Consider the following 18235-nt stretch of genomic DNA (forward strand, 5'->3'; position numbering starts at 1 on the left):
TTATGTTCTTCTCTACCTTATACATTTGTAGTATGTTGTATTTTATTTTTTTGACCGCCAATTCTCTTCTTTTTGTTGTATCTTCCCTTGTTGCTAGTTCTTTTTCTGTACTTACTATTTCCCTTTCCAGCTGTTCTATTTCCCGACTGTAGACCTTCTTCATCTTAGTTACATAACTTATTATCTGCCCTCTGATGAAGGCTTTCATTGTGTCCCATAATATAAATTTGTCTTTCACTGATTCCGTATTTATTTCAAAGTACATTTTAATTTGGCACTAAATAAATTCTCTAAAATCCTGTCTTTTAAGTAGCATGGAGTTTAATCTCCATCTATACATTCTTGGTGGGATGTCCTCCAATTCTATTGCTATTAACAGGGGTGAGTGATCAGATAACAATCTAGCTTTATATTCTGTTTTCCTAACTCTCCCTTGGATATGGGCTGACAACAGGAACAGGTCAATCCTTGAATATGTTTTATGTCTACTTGAATAATATGAGTATTCCTTCTCCTTTGGGTGTTGTCTCCTCCATATATCCAAAAGTTGCATTTCCTGCATTGATTTAACCATAAATTTGGCTACTTTGTTCTTTCTGCTGGTATTTTGTCCAGTTTTATCCATCTTTGAATCTAAATTTAGGTTAAAGTCCCCTCCTACCAATATATTCCCTTGCATATCTACAATCTTCAAAAAAATATCTTGCATAAACTTTTGGTCCTCTTCATTAGGTGCATATATATTGACCAAATTCCAGAGTTCTGAATATATCTGACATTTTAATATTACATACCTCTCTGCTGGATCTATTATTTCATCCTCTATTTTGATTGGTACGTTTTCATTGATTAATATAGCTACACCTCTGGCTTTTGAGTTATATGATGCTGCCGTTACGTGCCCTACCCAGTCTCTCCTTAATTTCTTGTGTTCCACTTCAGTTAGATGAGTTTCCTGCACGAATGCTATATCTATTTTTTCAGTAAATTTAACAGCCTCTTCCTTTTGATTTGGTTATGTATTCCATTAATATTTATAGTCATATAGTTCAACATGGCCATTTCATACTTTGTTTACATCTAATTTCTGCTTCCTCACCACCACTTTCCCCCTTTTCCCCATTTCCATTTCTCAGTTTTCTTTTTTTGAACGCACTGTATGACAACACTTCTAAAACATAAAATTTTTCAACCATTCCCACATCTAAAATTCCCTTAACCCCAAGTGTGTCCCCCCCCCCTCTCTGAGTCGCCCCCTTGTCCCTTGCTGGGCAACCACAACTCCCCTCTCCATTCGCAAGTGTCAAACGATTTTGCAATGACTGTTATTCTCTCCCACCCAACCCCCTCCAGAAAAGACTTTTATCTTCACATTACAACAAAGCTCCCCCTCTTTTTTGCATTTTATTATTTATTTATTTTTTAACCCCTCCTCTTTATCCCCCTTCTCCCTTACTTCCGTTTTCTTCCCTCCTTTAGTTCTTACTTAGATATTATTTTTACTTCTTTATATGTAGTTTGTCATCGTTCTTTGTTCTTGTTACATCTCTTCATCTCTCTTTCTGTCTTGCAGGTGTTCTGCAAATTCTCGTGCTTTTTCCAGATCCAAGAACAGTCTGTTTTGCTGCCCCGGGATAACTATTTTAAGCACTGCCGGATATCTTAACATAAATTTATAGCCTTCTTTCCATAGGATCGATTTTGCTGCGTTAAACTCCTTCCTCTTCTTTAGGAGTTCAAAACTTATGTCTGGGTTGCCTTCTCCAATATATTTTCTCTTGTCGTGTATCTCAGGAATTTTACTAAAAAGGATCTTTGTTTTTGTTGTGACTGTGGTTTCGGGGCTAACATTCTGTGTGCCCTTTTTATTTCCATTCCTTCCTGCATTTCTGGCATTCCCAGGACTTTTGGAATCCATTCTTTTATAAATTATTTCATGTCTTTGCCTTCTTCATCTTCCTTAAGGCCCACTATCTTTATATTGTTTCACCTACTGTAGTTTTCCATTATATCCATCTTCTGAGCTAACAACTCCTGATTTTCTTTAACTTTTGTGTCACGTTCTTCCAATTTTCTTTTTAAGTCGTTCACTTTCATTTCTACCGCCATTGCACGTTCTTCCACATTTTCTAATCTTTTCCTTACATCTGTTATAACCAGCTCTATTCTGCTCACTTTTTATTCTGTACTTTTCATTTTTCTTTTCATTTCACTAAATTCTAGTGTCAGCCATTCTTTTAATGCTTTCATTTGTTCTTGAAATTTTTTTATCTACGTACTGTCCATTCATTTTAGCTCCTATTCCTCTGTGCAGAGCTTGGTGTTCTTCTTCTTCTGTGTCTGCTCTTGGGTTTGTGTCTTCTATTTCTCTTCCTTGTATCTGTGTCTCTTCTTACTTTCTTGTTGAGCTGCTTGTCTCAGTTTGTTGGGTTTTTTTTCCATGGTTTCTTGATGTTGGTCCTCTTCTTCTGGGCTTGCTATCTGACGTGTCTCTAGTTTCCTTTTGTCTTTCTCACCCCTCCCGTTCCCTTTGCTGTTTTTATCTTCCAGCTGGGGGCCCTGCTGTCGAGTCTCTCTCAGCTGTTCGTGCTGTGGAATTTCACTACACAGCTGGTCCTCCCCTCCCGTCGGTGTTGTCCTTGTCGTGTGCATTGTGCATGCACTATTCCTCGCACCCCTGTTTGGCTCCGTGAGCCATTTTTGTAGTCCTACGGTCGGTGGGTCGCAACCCTGTGGGGTTTCCACTAACCTCGGGGAGTGGGCTCCTCTTTCCACGGCGGGTCCCTGCTTTTTCATGCAGGTAAGACCTTCACCTTTCTCTTCCGACCTCCTTCCTTCTTTTCTTCCCATTGTTTTTGGCTTTTCTTTCTTAGGTGCCATTTTCTCCACACCTTAATTTTTTTATTTGTTGTGATTTGTGTGTCTGGGGCTTTGCTTTTTCTTCACTTTTTTCCTTCTTTTCTGGACAGGGCTGGTATTCTCCAACCGGCCACTACTCCATCACATGACTCCTCTTGTCTAGAGCTAAGTGGAGAGCCAGTTAGATTGATGCTGTGGACCAATTGTGATGGCGGGTGAACTGCAGTAGGTCCAGAACTTAGATATGAGTTAATTCTGGCCACGATCAGCCTCGAAGCATTTCATCACAGTAGATGTTAGTGCTACTGGGAAATGGTCATTGAGGCAGCTCACCTTGCTCTACTTGGGCACCGATAGGATTGATACTCTTTTGAAGCAGTGTATCAGCAGTGAGAGATTGCAAATGTCCAGGAACACTCTGACTAATTAGTTGGCACACATTTTCAGTACCCAGCCAGGTACGCATAGGGTTCACCCTTTTGATGGATGTTCTGATGTTGACCTCAGCAACAGATATCACGGGGTCATCACTTTCTGCAGGGTTTCTCATTGGTACCATTGAGTTCTCCGTCTCAAAGCAAGCATAAAAGGTGTTTAGTTCATCGGGGAGTGAAGCATTACAGCCATGTATGGTGTTCGGCCTCACCTTGTAGGATGTAATGGCCTAAAATTCCTGTCTGATTAGCTCAGAAGTGCCTCTTTGCTGTTGAGATGGCCTTTCGCAGGTCGTACCTGAACTTACTGTAGACTTCTGGATTACCAGCCTTAAATGCCATCGATTTTTATCCTCGGCCGGGTGCGAATCTTTTGATTCATCCACTGCTTCTGGTTGAGGTGCATACGGTATGCTTAGGCACGCACTCATCCATGTGGGTCGTGATGAGGTCAGCGACAGCTGTGGCATATTAATTCAGGTTTGAGGATGTCCTTGAAAACGGTCCCATCCATGGATTCAAAGCAGACGAGCAGGTATTGCTCTGCCTCCACCAACCATACTTTCACTGTTTTCACCACTAGTGTTGTCGTCATCAGTCTCTGCTTGTATGCCAAGAGCATCAGTATAGCTAGGGGATCAGACTTTCTGAACTGCGGTCATGGGATGCCTCAGTAGCCACTCTTCATGGTGGTGTAGCAGTTGTCAAGGATTTGTCTCCTCCAGTTTCTCAGGTAAAGTTGGTGACAGTTCGAGACTTCTCTAGGTTCGTCGGTTGAAGACCCCCTATAAAGATTGGGAAGGCACCAGGCTGGCTGTCTCATGGCTACTGATCACAGCTCACCCTCCAGTACTAGCCTGATATTAGACTGGGGTGAAATGTTTACTGTGACTTGGTTGATGTCGGTGAACTCATTTGGCAAATAGAATGGGTAACACTTGATCGTTACATGTTCCTGGTCAGGGGAGCAGGACTGGGAGATAATCTTCATGTTTGTGCGCCCCGATGAATTGATGATGCCTGCTCTGGTTTTTCATGATGCTGATGTTTGATCCGTGCGGTGGAAGTTGAAGCCCTTGGCCTGTAGCGCTGTGCCCGTATGCACCCGTTCAACCCTGTCTCAGTGAAGCATATCGCACAGCAATCCCTGAAGCCCCTCTGCTGCTATAATCTGGCTCTGAATGCATCCAGTTCATTTTTGAAAATGTTCATGATTTTCATTTTTACAAAATACCAAGAATTTTTACAGATGCAGTGTGTTGTATTGAACATAATCATAAGTTGTGTTTATTAAGTTATTTCATTTGTCTTTGTGATGGTGAGAACAAGTTTGGAGGGTCCAAGAAGTGGAGAATCTGAATGCAGTTTAATCATTTTTTTTTTAATGTTGGGGTGAAGGGGAGTTGCAACAGGGTGGGGTGGGGTCGTACAACACACAAACAGATCGCACACAGTTCACACACATTGGATACAACTAAACAACTGATACACACTACAACCTGCAATTCCCACAAATAATATGAAAAAGCGGGAAACCCCACCCCGTGTAACTGGCAGGTGTGGCAGCCCAGTTGACTATGGATGTATTACAATGATCACAATATTGGATCAGTTACAACAGTTCTTCTCAAGCATGCCCCACCCTTTAATGGCACACACCTTGCAATGACCTCTCTAGTGTTGCTCACGACTCACCACCTGGAGTGGAGCTAGGGTTTGTTCCTCGGGGAAAAGTGGAAGAGCTGCTCCACATGGTGGGGTTTATACTGTAGCCGGCCAGAGGGGCCGGCTCAGTTACTGATGCACCATCAATTTCTTCAAAGATGAGAAGTTATAGAGAAACTGATAGACTTTTATTGACAACAGAATGGACCATGCTGGTCAACTGTCCTGGACTGAGGAGGGGCTGTGGAACAGTCTTTATTCAGGGGTCAGTGGGTGGAACCTCAGGCACAGTTAGCAAGAGGTGTGTCCTAGCACATCCAAACATATATACAGTGGTTTAACACTTTCGTCCCTCGTTTTAGAAAGAGTCCAGCGGGGTGAAGTGAATTAAATGCTCCTACAAATTGAGTCTTTCATGTGGTCTGGTCTGTCACTGTGACTGTCATAGTACTGGCTGCAGCACAGCTGTTGAATCCTAGACAGTCCTGAACACCTGTATGCTGCTGTTGGTGTTGGCTTGCTGGATGCATGGCGAAGGCTCTGACATGTCATGCCCTGGGGCTGGGTAACATGCCATTGCCCTGGTGCATCATGGGTAGTGGTAGGTGAAGGGGGTGTGGGTGGTTGGCAATGGTCTTAGGGACTCCTGAGGGTGCCGGGCCCCGAATTTGAGACCGTGTCCTCGTGCCCATCAGAAATGCCACAACACTTGACCAGTGGGTCAGGCTTATGGCTCCTCGCATGCTTCCAGAATAGGACCATCAGCCAGGTTCCTAAAGTCGACTTCCTAGGAAAGGAACACATCCTTTCATGTGGAGTGGCATTGGTGCCTGTAAATAGGAGTGATCAGCTTGGAGTGCATCAGGGAGGACATTTTTCCAACATGAGTCTGGAAGGCCTCTAGACCTCAGGGCCAGGAGGATGGCCTTCCAGATGGTGCTGCTCTCCCTTTCCACCTGCCCATTTGCTTGGAGGTTGTAACTGGTGATTCTGCTCGTGCATGTACTGATGTAGCTCGTTGCTCATAAAAGAGGACCCCCCCAGTCGCTATGGATATAGCCGGGGTACCCAAACAGGGTGAAGAAATTGCACGGGGCCTTGATGACTGTGGTAGTTGTCGTATTCAGGCACAGGATGGCGAATTGGAAACGTGAGTATTCATCAATGATGTTGAGGAAGTACATATTGTGATCAGAGGAGGGGGCCCCTTGAAATCAATGCTCAGGCATTCAAAGTGGTGGGTACCCTTTATCAGATGCACTCTGCATTTGCACTGGGCACAGACCTAGCAGTTCCTGGTCATGGTCCTGATCTCTTCAATGGAGTAAGGTAGGTTGCATGCAGGCTTTGATAAAGTGGAAGAGTCTGGTGACCCTGGGGTGCAAACGCCACTGTGGAGGGCTTGTAACTGGTCTATTTGTACGCTGGCACATTCTCTATGGGATAGGGCATCTGGAGGATCATTGAGTTTCCTGGTTCGGTACAAGATATCATAATTGTAGGTAGAAAGTTCAATTCTCCATCTCAATATCTTGTCATTTTAGGCTTTACCTCACTGCTGGTTGTTGAACATGAAAACAACTGCATGTTGTCGGGGAGGTAGTGTCTCCAGTACCATACTGCCTTGACAATGGCCTTGGGCCTCCTTCTCAACAGAGGAGTATTAAAATTCTGGGCCCTGAAGGGTGTGGAAAATGACAGCTACAGGTCTGCCCACCTGGTTAAAGGTAGCAACCAGGGTGAATTTGGACGCATCACTCTCCACCTGGCACTGTCTGCCTTGATGTGGTTGAAGGCCACACGGGCCTCTGACATTAGGGAAAAGGAGGTGGATTTGACGAGGGAGCAGGCCTTGTCCTCATAATTGGGGACCCACTGGGCACAGTAGGCACCTTTTCAGAGCCATGAGACTGTGGGGAAGGGAGAAGTGCCAAAACGGAGCACATACGGTCGAGATTGGGGGCAATGAGTTTGTTCTCTATGACGCAGCCAAGGATAGTAAGATAGGTTGTGCAAGGCACACACTTATCCTTTTTGTATGCAAGGTTAAGGAGTTTGGTAGTCTGGATAAATATTTGGAAATTGGCACCATGATCCTGCAGGTCATGGCTGCAAATTATGACCAGATATGGGAATATGGCTTCCAGCTCCTACTGATCTACCATTTGGTCCATCTCCTGCTGGAAGACTGAGACCCCATTGGTGACACCAAAGGGAACCCTCAGGAGATTGTCGAGGCGGCCATCTGCCTCAAAGGCAGTATATTGGCAGTCCTCTGGGTGGATGGGGAGGTAGGTTAACTTTAAATCTTCTGAACCAGATCCCCAATATCCCTCGAAAACAAAGGTTCGCTATGCCTGCTAACCTTGCCTTTAATTCTTATTTTTGAATATTTTATTTAAAATTTTCCATCCATGTAATTTGATTAGATTTAAAATTACTATGATTACATGGTAATTTTACCCTACTTTCCCTCCCTCCCTCCCCTCCCTCTTATACCCCCCCACTAAAAAAATCATAATAATCAAAAAATATAGAAAAAAGAAGAAAGAAAATGAGAAAAATAATTTTATTCTGGATTTCACAAAGGGTCAGCTCACACTTTGGGATCTTACAGTATTTATATAGTGACTTTAGGGAAGATTATTACAGGTCTTAAGAGGCAAGAAATAAATTTTTTATATATTTATCCTAAATTTTGGCTATACAGGGTCCTAATTTGTAAGTAAGTAGAATATTTATTTCTTAAATTATATGTAATTTTCTCCAGAGGTATTTGAATTTCCGTATTCCATCACTCCATAACTATTCCCCAGAAATGTATTACCTTGCAATTAACTTATTGCTTCCTTTACTTCTAATTTTGTGTAAATTGTGCACTCAATACTATTTGTTCTTCCAGGTTTAGTGTAGTTTATCCTTGATAATTATCTATTGGTTTTATTGTTTTTTTAAGGACTCTGAACTATATAATTTATAATAAAAGTTTTTAAAAGTTTTATTTGTCACGATGTATAAATAATCACATTCAAATTGTTTTTATCTGCATTAATTGATCTTGAGGCCTGCTCAGATTTCAGTTGCCATGCAAATATTTTATGTGCTCATTCACCTCATTCATAGTATCTCTGTGTAGTTCTTGTGATCATTATTTTGGTTCTATAAGTTTGTAATGTATTTCATTGGGTTTTTTATTAATTAATTGCCTATACTTATCTTAAGAACTTATGAAGACATTTTCCAATAACTTCTTTTCCAATATTTTTTGTTCCAACTAATTTACCTCTATCATATAATCCTTCTTAATTTTAGCAGTAAAACTTATAATTTGTCCTCTCAGATAAGGTTTTAAGGCATCCCATATTACAAATTTATCATTCATCAAATTCAAATTTGTGTCACAAAATAACTGAATTTGCCTTCTAATAAATTCACAAAAACAATGTCCTTTTAGTAATGTTGAGTTCAATCTCTATCTATATACCGACTCTTCATTATCTGGTATTATGATAGTCATTAACAAAGGCGAATGGTCTGATAACATTCTCGTTTTATATTCATCATCTAATATCCTACCTTGTATTTGTGCAGATATTAAAAATAGGTCAATTCTATTCAAATAAAAAGAGCAATCTCTTTCTTTAGGATGAATACTTCTCCAGGCATCTATCAAATTCAATTCTCTTATTAATACCAAAGTTGCCTTTGCTGCTCTAGTTATTACTGCTCCTCTTGAAATTCTATCTAAAATTGGGTCTAAACCAAAGTTAAAATCTTCTCCTATCAATATATTATCATGCGCATCTGCTAAATTCAAAAAAGTGTATTGAATAAATCTCTCATCTACATTTGATGCGTAGAGATTAAGAAGTGTCCATCATTCTGAAAATATTTGACAATGTACTGTGACAGAGTATATTCAGGTGTTTGGGAGATAAATTGGGAAAGGTTTGTTAGAGCAGGACAAACACATTAAAACACAGAATTTTTGCAGGAGCTTTTACAGTGCACTCAGAGACTTCAATTATGGGAGTGTTATTTTCAAAAGGCAACAAATGTAACAACATGCAATGGCAGCTTTGTCTGGAAAAGTGAATTTACTGTCTGGGAGGTCATGTGATCTTTGCAGGCAGACAGGAAAAAAACAGGCTTTTCTCTCAGAGTCGGAGGGAGTGAGAGAAAAGCCGCTTTCAGGTGGCCAGAATACCTCGATGTAAAGCTGCATATTCTACCTGAATGCAGCTGTCAGGAGGCCACCTGAAAGTGCAAAACCTGGCCCTGAGGAGTACTCACCCAACCCTTCTCGGGGAGGTATAATCTCCGAATCCGAGCAGTCCCTGAGGCACCTGAAAGCAGCAGCCTAAAAGTAGCTGCTAGGTGGCAGGCTGGTGTCAATCAGCTGGCAACCCAACTCTCTGCGCCTGACAGCCCCCCCTCCCTGCTGCTTGACAGCCCCCCACCCACTGCCTGACAGGCCCCCTGATAGCGGGACATCAGGGCTAGGACAGCTGGCGTGGGATTTCGGGGCAGGGATGGCTGGTGCAGGTCGCCCCTGCTCTGAAATCCCTTGCTGGCCACCCAAGTCCTGACATCCCCCAATGGCTGCCCCTGCCCCAACGTCTCGTGCTGGCTGCCCCTGCCCCGATATCCCGCGCTGGCCACCCCAGCACTGACAGTGGGCAGGATTACACTCACAGTCGACAGATGCCGGCATTCACTCTAAGGTGTCTCTCCCCACTGAGGACCTGTCATGTGCCAGAACAGCGCCTTCAGCGCTGCCACCAGAATGTCACTTCGCACACGCCCACAGCTGGCTCCAGAGCCTAATTTTCCCAGCTATTCCACCTGAAAGCATCTAGAGAGAGGAGAGACACAGACATCGGTTCCAGAGGGACAAGCTGGCAAGCTTTGGAAAACGGCCTGGTCAAAGGAGAGGACTGGCTGTCCGGTATTTCCCTTGGAATAGGAGAAACAGGAAGGAACTCTGTGGTGACCTGAAAGAAAGAGGTTATCATCTGGAGAACCCTGAAGTTTCATCAGCAAGACATCAGAGTAGCTGATTAAAAAGGAATCCGTTGTGGATGTCCTGGAACAAGTAAAACTCTCTCTCTGAAAACCAACAAAAACCTTTCTGAGTGGTAACCATTTACCTGTTCAGCACCAAAGCCTGGTGAACTTTGTTAATGTTAACTTCTGTGCACAATACAAGAATTGCCTGCAACTAATGACATTAGACTGTGAACCAAAGAACTTTGATGAACTTACACACACACATTACACTCACGTGCGCTTAGAATTAGAAGGGGGATAAGTAGGTTAAGTTAGTTAATAGAGATAAGTTAAAGCTTGATTCAATTTTTATGTTCAAAGATAATTAAAACCAACTTTTGTTTAAGTAACCCTTTATCGTGGCGCATATATATTGCTGCTGGATTTTGGGGTCCTCTGGACTCGTAACAGTACCATCACATATCTTCCAGCAAGATCTTTAACTACATTTTGTATTTTAATTGAAATATTTTTTTAAACCAAAATTGCCACACCTCTTGCTTTGATATTTAAAGAAGAAGCTGCTACATATCCAACCCAATCTCCCTTTAACTTGAAATGTTCTTTTTCAGTTAGATGAGTTTCTTGCAGAAAAGTTAGATCTACTCTTTTCATTTTCACAGGCCCGTTTAAGCTATTAACATTATAATTTATGAAATTAGCTGTGTTATTCATCTTGTTAATTCACTATATTTTCTGCCTCTGCCTGTAAGTCTTCCTCTCGTAACTCTATTATTCCAAATCTAGCCTCTTCTCCAGCAATCTAGATAAAAAGAAAGAAGAAAGCAAGAAAAGATATTTTCAAAATGTACTTATAACAAAACTTCTAACTATATATAGATGAAAAGAACCCTCCCCCCCCCCCCCATAGGTGTTGTAATAATGTAGTCCAACACCACCTCCCTCTATTTTACAGGCTGTGACCAAAGTCACAACTACCCACATGATCCAATAAAATTTAGAGCCTCCAACCCACCCCAACACCCGTTACTTTTACTTTAAATTCTTTAAATCTTAGTTTCAAACTTAATTAAAAGAAAAAGCCATATCGTTCACAAAGATAACATTAATAAAGATAAAAGTAATTAATATACAGTGTCTTGAATTAGTCCTCCTTAACAAATCTGCCGAAGGATTTAGTACTTTAAATAAATTAAAACATTGACAGATCTTCATGTTCTTCACTCTCTCTGAACAATTAGGAGATTTTGTACAAATTCTTCAGCTTCCACAAAGCTTGTAAAGAACTTGTTTTCTTCACCCAGAATGAAGATTTTCAAAGTCGCTGGATAGCGCAGAACAAACCTGTATCCTTTCTCCCATAGAATCTTCTTCATTGAATTGAATTCTGTTCTTCATAATAAGTATGCACTTACATCAGAGTAAAATAAAACTTTGGGACCTCAATATGCAAGACAATCTCGCCTTTGCTGCTACCAAAGATAGAATCTTCTTTTTATCTTGATATTGAAGAAATTTAATTAATATAGATCATGCATTTTGAGATAGAAGCAGTTTGGTTCTAAGAGGTCTATGTGGTCTTTCAATCTCTGTGGGACAATCAAAATGTTCAGCTCCCAACATTTCAGAAACCCATTCCAGGAGGAAACCAGTTGAATCTTGCTTTTCTACACCTTTTTTAAGACCCACAATCTTAATATTGTTTCTCCTTCTTAAAATGGTATAGAAACATAAATTAAAATGACAGAAATGAGTAATGTGCAAATAATTCAAAAACAATGAATAAACTTACAGATTTACCATTTTTCAACACCTACCCCATAGAAAAGACAAAGATTTTCTGTTTTAAATAAGGACTTTAACAGTCCCCTGCTGTAGCAATCTTCTTTATCTCTTCCCAGTTTCTTTTTAAAATATTTTATTGATGCAAAATAGAACAGTTCAGTTATAATTTGCAATGTACAATTCAAAAGATGAGAAAAAAATCCCTACCATTCAAAATGTTCATTCCCTGCACCATCAATGTATAGTGTCACAGTATCTACAACAGTAGTTCTGAACCTTTTTCTTTCCACTCACATACCACTTTAAGTATTTCCTATGCCATAAGTGCTCTGTGGTTAGTAAGGGATTGCTTAAGGTGGGATGTGAGTGGAAATTAAAAAGTTTGAAAACCACTCTTTTAATCATATCTAATTGATTCATTATGTGCACGGTTTCATAACTCTAACGGAAATGGCCCAATGAAAATTTTTCTCAAGCAAAATATTTCAGTAACAATTAGGTCTAGAGCAGTGATTAACCTTCCCTTTCCACTCACATCCTACCTTAAGCAATCCCTTACTAATCATAGAGCACTGATGGCATAGGGATTACTTAAAGTGGGTTGTGAGTGGAAAGAAAATGGTTGAGAACCTCTGTTCTAAATTGTGCCCCTATTCTCAAACTATATCTAATTATCAGTTAATTTATATAAAGTATAGGATTTTAAAAATACCCTAAAATTGCCAACATAGTACTTCTAGTAAAATTCAGTTCCATTTCCACATATGAAGGCAGTGAAATAGATAATCGAAGTGTAATAAAAGAAGCAAATTATGTATATTGATCACCCCATAACAAAATCCAGCATTCCTTTAGCTTTTTGAAGATGAATTTTATTTAAGCAAAATTTTCCTTGCCATATGTAGGAAGATATAATCGAATCTAATGAGAAAAAAAAAGAATTTGGGAATGAAAATTGGTATAGATTGGAAAAGATACCAAAATGTAGGTAAAATGTTCATTTTCATTCAATTTAATATGACCAAACATGGAAATAGATAAAGGTGACCATCTCTATAGAAATAATTTGAACTGATTAAATAAAGTAGAAACATTTTCATATAACCATATAACCACTTACAGCACAGAACAGGCCAGTTTGGCCCTACTAGTCCATGCCGTAGCAAATCCCCACCCTCCTAGTCCCACTGACCAGCACCTGGTCCATACCCCTCTAGTCCCCTCCTATCCATGTAACGATCCAGTCTTTCCTTAAATGTAACCAATTATCCCGCCTCGACCACGTCTGCCGGAAGCTCATTCCACATCCCCACCACCCTCTGCGTAAAGAAAATTCCCCTCATGTTCCCCTTATAATTTTCCCCCTTCAATCTTAAACCATGTCCTCTAGTTTGAATCTCCCCCTTTCTTAATTGAAAAAGCTTATCCACATTTACTCTGTCTGTCCCTTTTAAAATCTTAAACACCTCTATCAAGTCCCCTCTCAATCTTCTACGCTCCAGAGAAAAAAGCCCCAGTCTGCACAACCTTTCCCTGTAACTCAGACCCTGAAATCCTGTCAACATTCTTGTGAACCTTCTCTGTACTCTCTCTATTTTGTTGATATCTTTCCTATAATTTGGTGACCAAAGCTGTACACAGTACTCCAAATTTGGCCTCACCAATGCCTTGTACAATTTCATCATAACCTCCCTACTCTTGAATTCAATACTTCGATTTATGAAGGCCAACATTCCAAATGCCTTCTTCACCACACTATCTACCTGAGTATCAGCCTTGAGGGTACTATTTACCATAACTCCTAAATCCCTTTGTTGCTCTGCACTCCTCAATTGTCTACCATTCAATGTATATGACCTATTTAAATTTGCCTTTCCAAAATGTAGTACCTCACATTTATCTGTATTAAATTCCATCAACCATTTCTCAGCCCACACCTCCAGCCTTCCTAAATCACCTTTTAATCTACGGTAATCTACCTCACTGTCCACAACACCACCAATCTTTGTGTCATCCGCAAACTTGCTTATCCAATTCTCCACCCCTACATCCAGATCGTTAATATATATAACAAATAATAGTGGACACAGGACCGAACCCTGAGGAATTCCACTAGTCACCAGCCTCCAATTGGACAAACAATTTTCTACCACTACTCTCTGACACCTCCCATCCAACCACTGCTGAATCCATTTCACTACCTCTTTATTTATACCTAATGCCTCCACCTTTTTTCCTAACCTCCTGTGGGGAACTTTGTCAAAAGCTTTACTAAAGTCCAAATAGACAACATCCACAGCTTTCCCTTCATCAACCTTTTTTGTAACCCCCTCGAAGAACTCAATCAGGTTTGTCAAGCATGATCTACCCCTGACAAAACCATGCTGATTACTCCCTAACAATCCCTGTACCTCCAAAAATTTGTAAATAGCATCCCTCAGAACACTTTCCATCAATTTGCCCACCACAGACGTCAGACTTACAGGCCTATAATTCCCAGGTTTGCATTTGGACCCTTTCTTAAACAGAGGAACCACATGCACCACCCTCCAATCCTTTGGCACCACCCCCATGGCCAGTGACATCCTAAATATCTCTGTTAATGGCCCCATTAACTGTCCACTAGCCTCCCTGAGTGTCCTAGGGAATATTTTGTCTGGTCCAGGAGATTTATCCACCTTTATCTTTTTTAACACAGCCATCACTACCTCCTCGGTTATCCTTATATGCTTCATGACCTCCCCACTATTTTTCTTTACTTCAAATGGTTCAACATTTTTTTCCCTAGTGAATACTGAGGCAAAGAAATCATTCAAAATTTCCCCCATTTCCTCAGACTTCTCACTCAGCCTACCCTCGCTATCTATAAGGGGTCCAATTTTATCTCTCACTAATCTTTTACTTTTAATGTACTTATAGAAACCCTTTGGATTTATTTTTACTCTGTCAGCCAAAGCCTCTTCATGCCTTTTTTTGGCCTTTCTAATTTCTTTCTTAAGATTCCTTCTACACTCCTTGTAGTCCTCCTTCAACTTCTCAGCTCCCTGCTCTTTATACCTCTTGTACACCTCCCTTTTTCTCCTAACCAAATTTCCAATATTCCTCGAAAACCAAGCCTCCCTATGACTTCCAGCCTTTCCTTTGATCCACACTGGGACATAACTACTCTGTCCCCTCAAAATTTCTTTTTTGAATATCCTCCATTTTTCATTACATCCTTACCTGAAAATATCCTGTCCCACTCAATACTCCCCAAATCCCTTCTTATTCCTTCGAAATTTGCTCTTTTCCAATCCAGAACCTCAACTTTAGGCCTCTCCTTGCTCTTCCCTAAAACTACCCTAAAACTAACAGAATTATGATCACTAGATCCAATTGGTTCTCCAACATTAATGTCCGCTACTTGACCTAGCTCGTTCCCTAACAGGAGATCCAGTATTACACCGTCCAAAGTCGGTTCTTCTACTAACTGATTTAGAAAACAATCCTGAACACATTTAACAAACTCCAGCCCATCCAGCCCTCTAACCATATGGGTATCCCAATCAATGTGTGGGAATTTAAAATCTCCCATGATCACTACCTTATGATTTTCACACATATACGTTATCTCCCTCAAATTTGTTCCTCTAATTTTCTTGGCCCATTTGGTGGTCTGTAATACACCCCTATTAGCACCTTCTTGCCTCCTCCACCCCTCAATTCCACCCAAATAGCCTCACTGGTCGATCCCTCCATACCATCCTGCCACCTCATAGCAGTAATGTCCTCCTTAAGAAGCAGAGCAACTCCTCCTTTTTTATCCCCTGATCTATCACATCTAAAACAAATGTATCCTGGAATATTAAGTTGCCAGTCCTGCCCTTCCTGTAGCCAGGTCTCACTAATTGCCACAATATCGTGACCCCAAGTATCTATCCATGCTCTCAGCTCATCTACCTTGTTCACTATGCTTCTTGCATTAAAATATATGCATCTCAGAGAATGACCCTCACATATATTCTCTTTTTTACCTTCTACCCTAATCTCCATCCTGCCTTTGTTATCTTTTTTATTCCTATCTAGATGGCCATGCTCCCTTGACACTGCTCTCACACTCTGTTCTCCACCCCCCTGCCAAACTAGTTTAAACCTTCCCCCACAGCTCTAGAAAATCTGCTTGCCAGCACATTGGTCCCCCTCCAGTTCAAGTGGAGTCTGTCCCTCTTCTACAGGTCCGACCTTCCCCAGAAGAGATCCCAATGATCCAGAAATCTTATCCCTTGCCCCATGCACCATCTCTTTAGCCACGTATTTTCCTTATAAAAATGTTTATAACTCCTAACAATTGTAATATCAAGATAGGTAAATTGATCCTTTACAATCTTAAAAGGAAAACTAGAATATTTTAACATAGAACCATTTAAAGGTAAAAGTTCACTTTTATGCAAATTCAACTAATACCTAGAAAACTGCCTATTATGTGAAAACAAGGCTAATGTGCTTGTTAAAGAAACATCTGTATTAGATACAAAAGCCACATGTCATCTGTATATAAGGAAACTTTGTGTTCCATGCTGTTCCTATGGATCCCTACTTTCATGAAGAGCAAGTAAATGACAATCATTGAAGATTAAAATGTTTTAAAATGTCAAAATGTCAAAAAGTAAATGACAATCATTGAAGATTAAAATGTTTTGATTGGTGTATATTTGTGAGAATTGAGACAGTAGAACATAAATATAATAATTTAATCCATTTAATAAAACATTATCCAATTTTTTTTTCCCAAAGTGGAAATTCGATAACCCTATTCCACCCAAACAAAAGCCTTCTTTGCATCCAGAGAGAGAATATATTCAGGGGCAGGAGTGAGAGGTAAATATAAAACATTCCATAAATGGAATATATTAAAATATGAATGACATTTTTTAATAAAACCCATTTGATATTCAGAAATTATTAATGTTAAAATGTTTTCCAATCTTTAGGCTAATATTTTAGACAAAATATTCATATCTACATTAAGCAGAGAAACACATTCAAATGCATCCTTCCTTTTTGCACAATAATGGAAATACAAACTTCATTAAAAGATGATGGATAATTCTCTTGTTTAAATGAGTCATTAAGCACTGAACTTAATTGGGACAGGATTTTTAAAATTCCACAGTGTACCCATTAGGTCCTGGAGATTTACCAGATTGTAAGGAGGAAATTTCAACAAGTATTTCAGCTTGAGAAATAGGTGCCTCCAGACTCATATGTTTATCCTGAGAAAGCTTTGGGAAATTAAAGCATTCTGGAAAATCTGATATTAATGTAACTATCATTAGATTCAGAAGTATACAATCTGGTATAGAATTCTCTAACTCTATCATTTATTTTAGAATAGTTAATAGTTTGTGTACCATCTTCCATCCAAATTTTATTAATTTGTCTCTTAGCAGTTATTCATTTCAGTTGGCTAGCCAAAGGCTTACCATATTTTTCACCATGAATATAGAACTGACTCTTGCTTCTCAAAAGTTGCTGTTCAATGGGATTTATAGAAAGAAGATCAAATTTAATTTTAAATTCAACTCTCTAATATAATCAGGAATTTTAACTTGTACGTACTGTAAGTCAACTTGTTCAATATGATTGATGGATTCTAATCTTTCCTTATTAGTTGTCTATTTTATATTAGCTGTATAAGAAATACTTTTCTCTCTCAGATATGCTTTGATAGTATCCCCAAACAACCAGGATAGAAATTGGAAATGAATATGTAGTGACAACAACTTGAATTTGCTCTTCCATAAAGTTCAAACAATCTTTACCTGAGAGTAAGATAGAATTGAAATGACAATGCCTCTTTGTAAAAGGAATGTCTGGGAAGTTCAAAGAGAAAATAACAGGAGCATGATCAGATGTCACTATTCTTTAATATTCACATGATTTGGTCAGTGAAATCAATTGATTATCTATTAAAAATAATCTATTCGAGTATAGTTATGATACACATTTGGAAAGAAAAAAATCTCTGCTGTTAGGATATATTAAAAAAAAAAGCAAACATGTGGAATACCAAAATTTGTTTAAAAAGAGTGAATTACAGCTATAGGTTTAGAAGAAAAATGATCAAGAACAGTCTTTAACCAACTACTAAATTCCCCCCACCACCACCAATACCAGTAAGTACTGACTTAAATCAGGTAGGGCAGAAAAAAAAACTTTTAAAATTACACTAGCAAAAACAATTATTTTATTATGTAATTTACTGCAAGAATATACCTGGAAGTCAGCCTGAAGAAAACTGAGGACCTCCATCAGCCAGCTCCCCACCATGACTACCAGCCCCCCCACATCTCCATCGGGCACACAAAACTCAAAACGGTCAACCAGTTTACCTATCTCGGCTGCACCATTTCATCAGATGCAAGGATCGACAATGAGATAGACAACAGACTCGCCAAGGCAAATAGCGCCTTTGGAAGACTGCACAAAAGAGTCTGGAAAAA

General features: G+C 39.9%; 1 long non-coding RNA gene across 7 annotated transcripts in view; it reads right to left on the reverse strand.

Annotated features, from left to right (window-relative positions):
- Positions 1 to 10406: 10406 nt before the first annotated feature.
- Positions 10407 to 18235, reverse strand: part of LOC138739151 (uncharacterized) — a 49378-nt gene continuing 41549 nt past the window's right edge. For 2 of the 7 annotated variants that reach the window (XR_011342055.1, XR_011342046.1), the window contains one exon: positions 12594 to 12674. This is a non-coding gene — a long non-coding RNA (uncharacterized lncRNA). Of the gene's footprint in view, positions 10771 to 12593; positions 12675 to 17554; positions 17606 to 18235 lie in introns of those variants that run through there. The other 5 variants (XR_011342048.1, XR_011342052.1, XR_011342053.1 and 2 more) reach the window with 5 other exon arrangements.

This window comes from Narcine bancroftii, chromosome 1 (assembly GCF_036971445.1).
Source record: "Narcine bancroftii isolate sNarBan1 chromosome 1, sNarBan1.hap1, whole genome shotgun sequence".
Classification (NCBI taxonomy): domain Eukaryota; kingdom Metazoa; phylum Chordata; class Chondrichthyes; order Torpediniformes; family Narcinidae; genus Narcine; species Narcine bancroftii.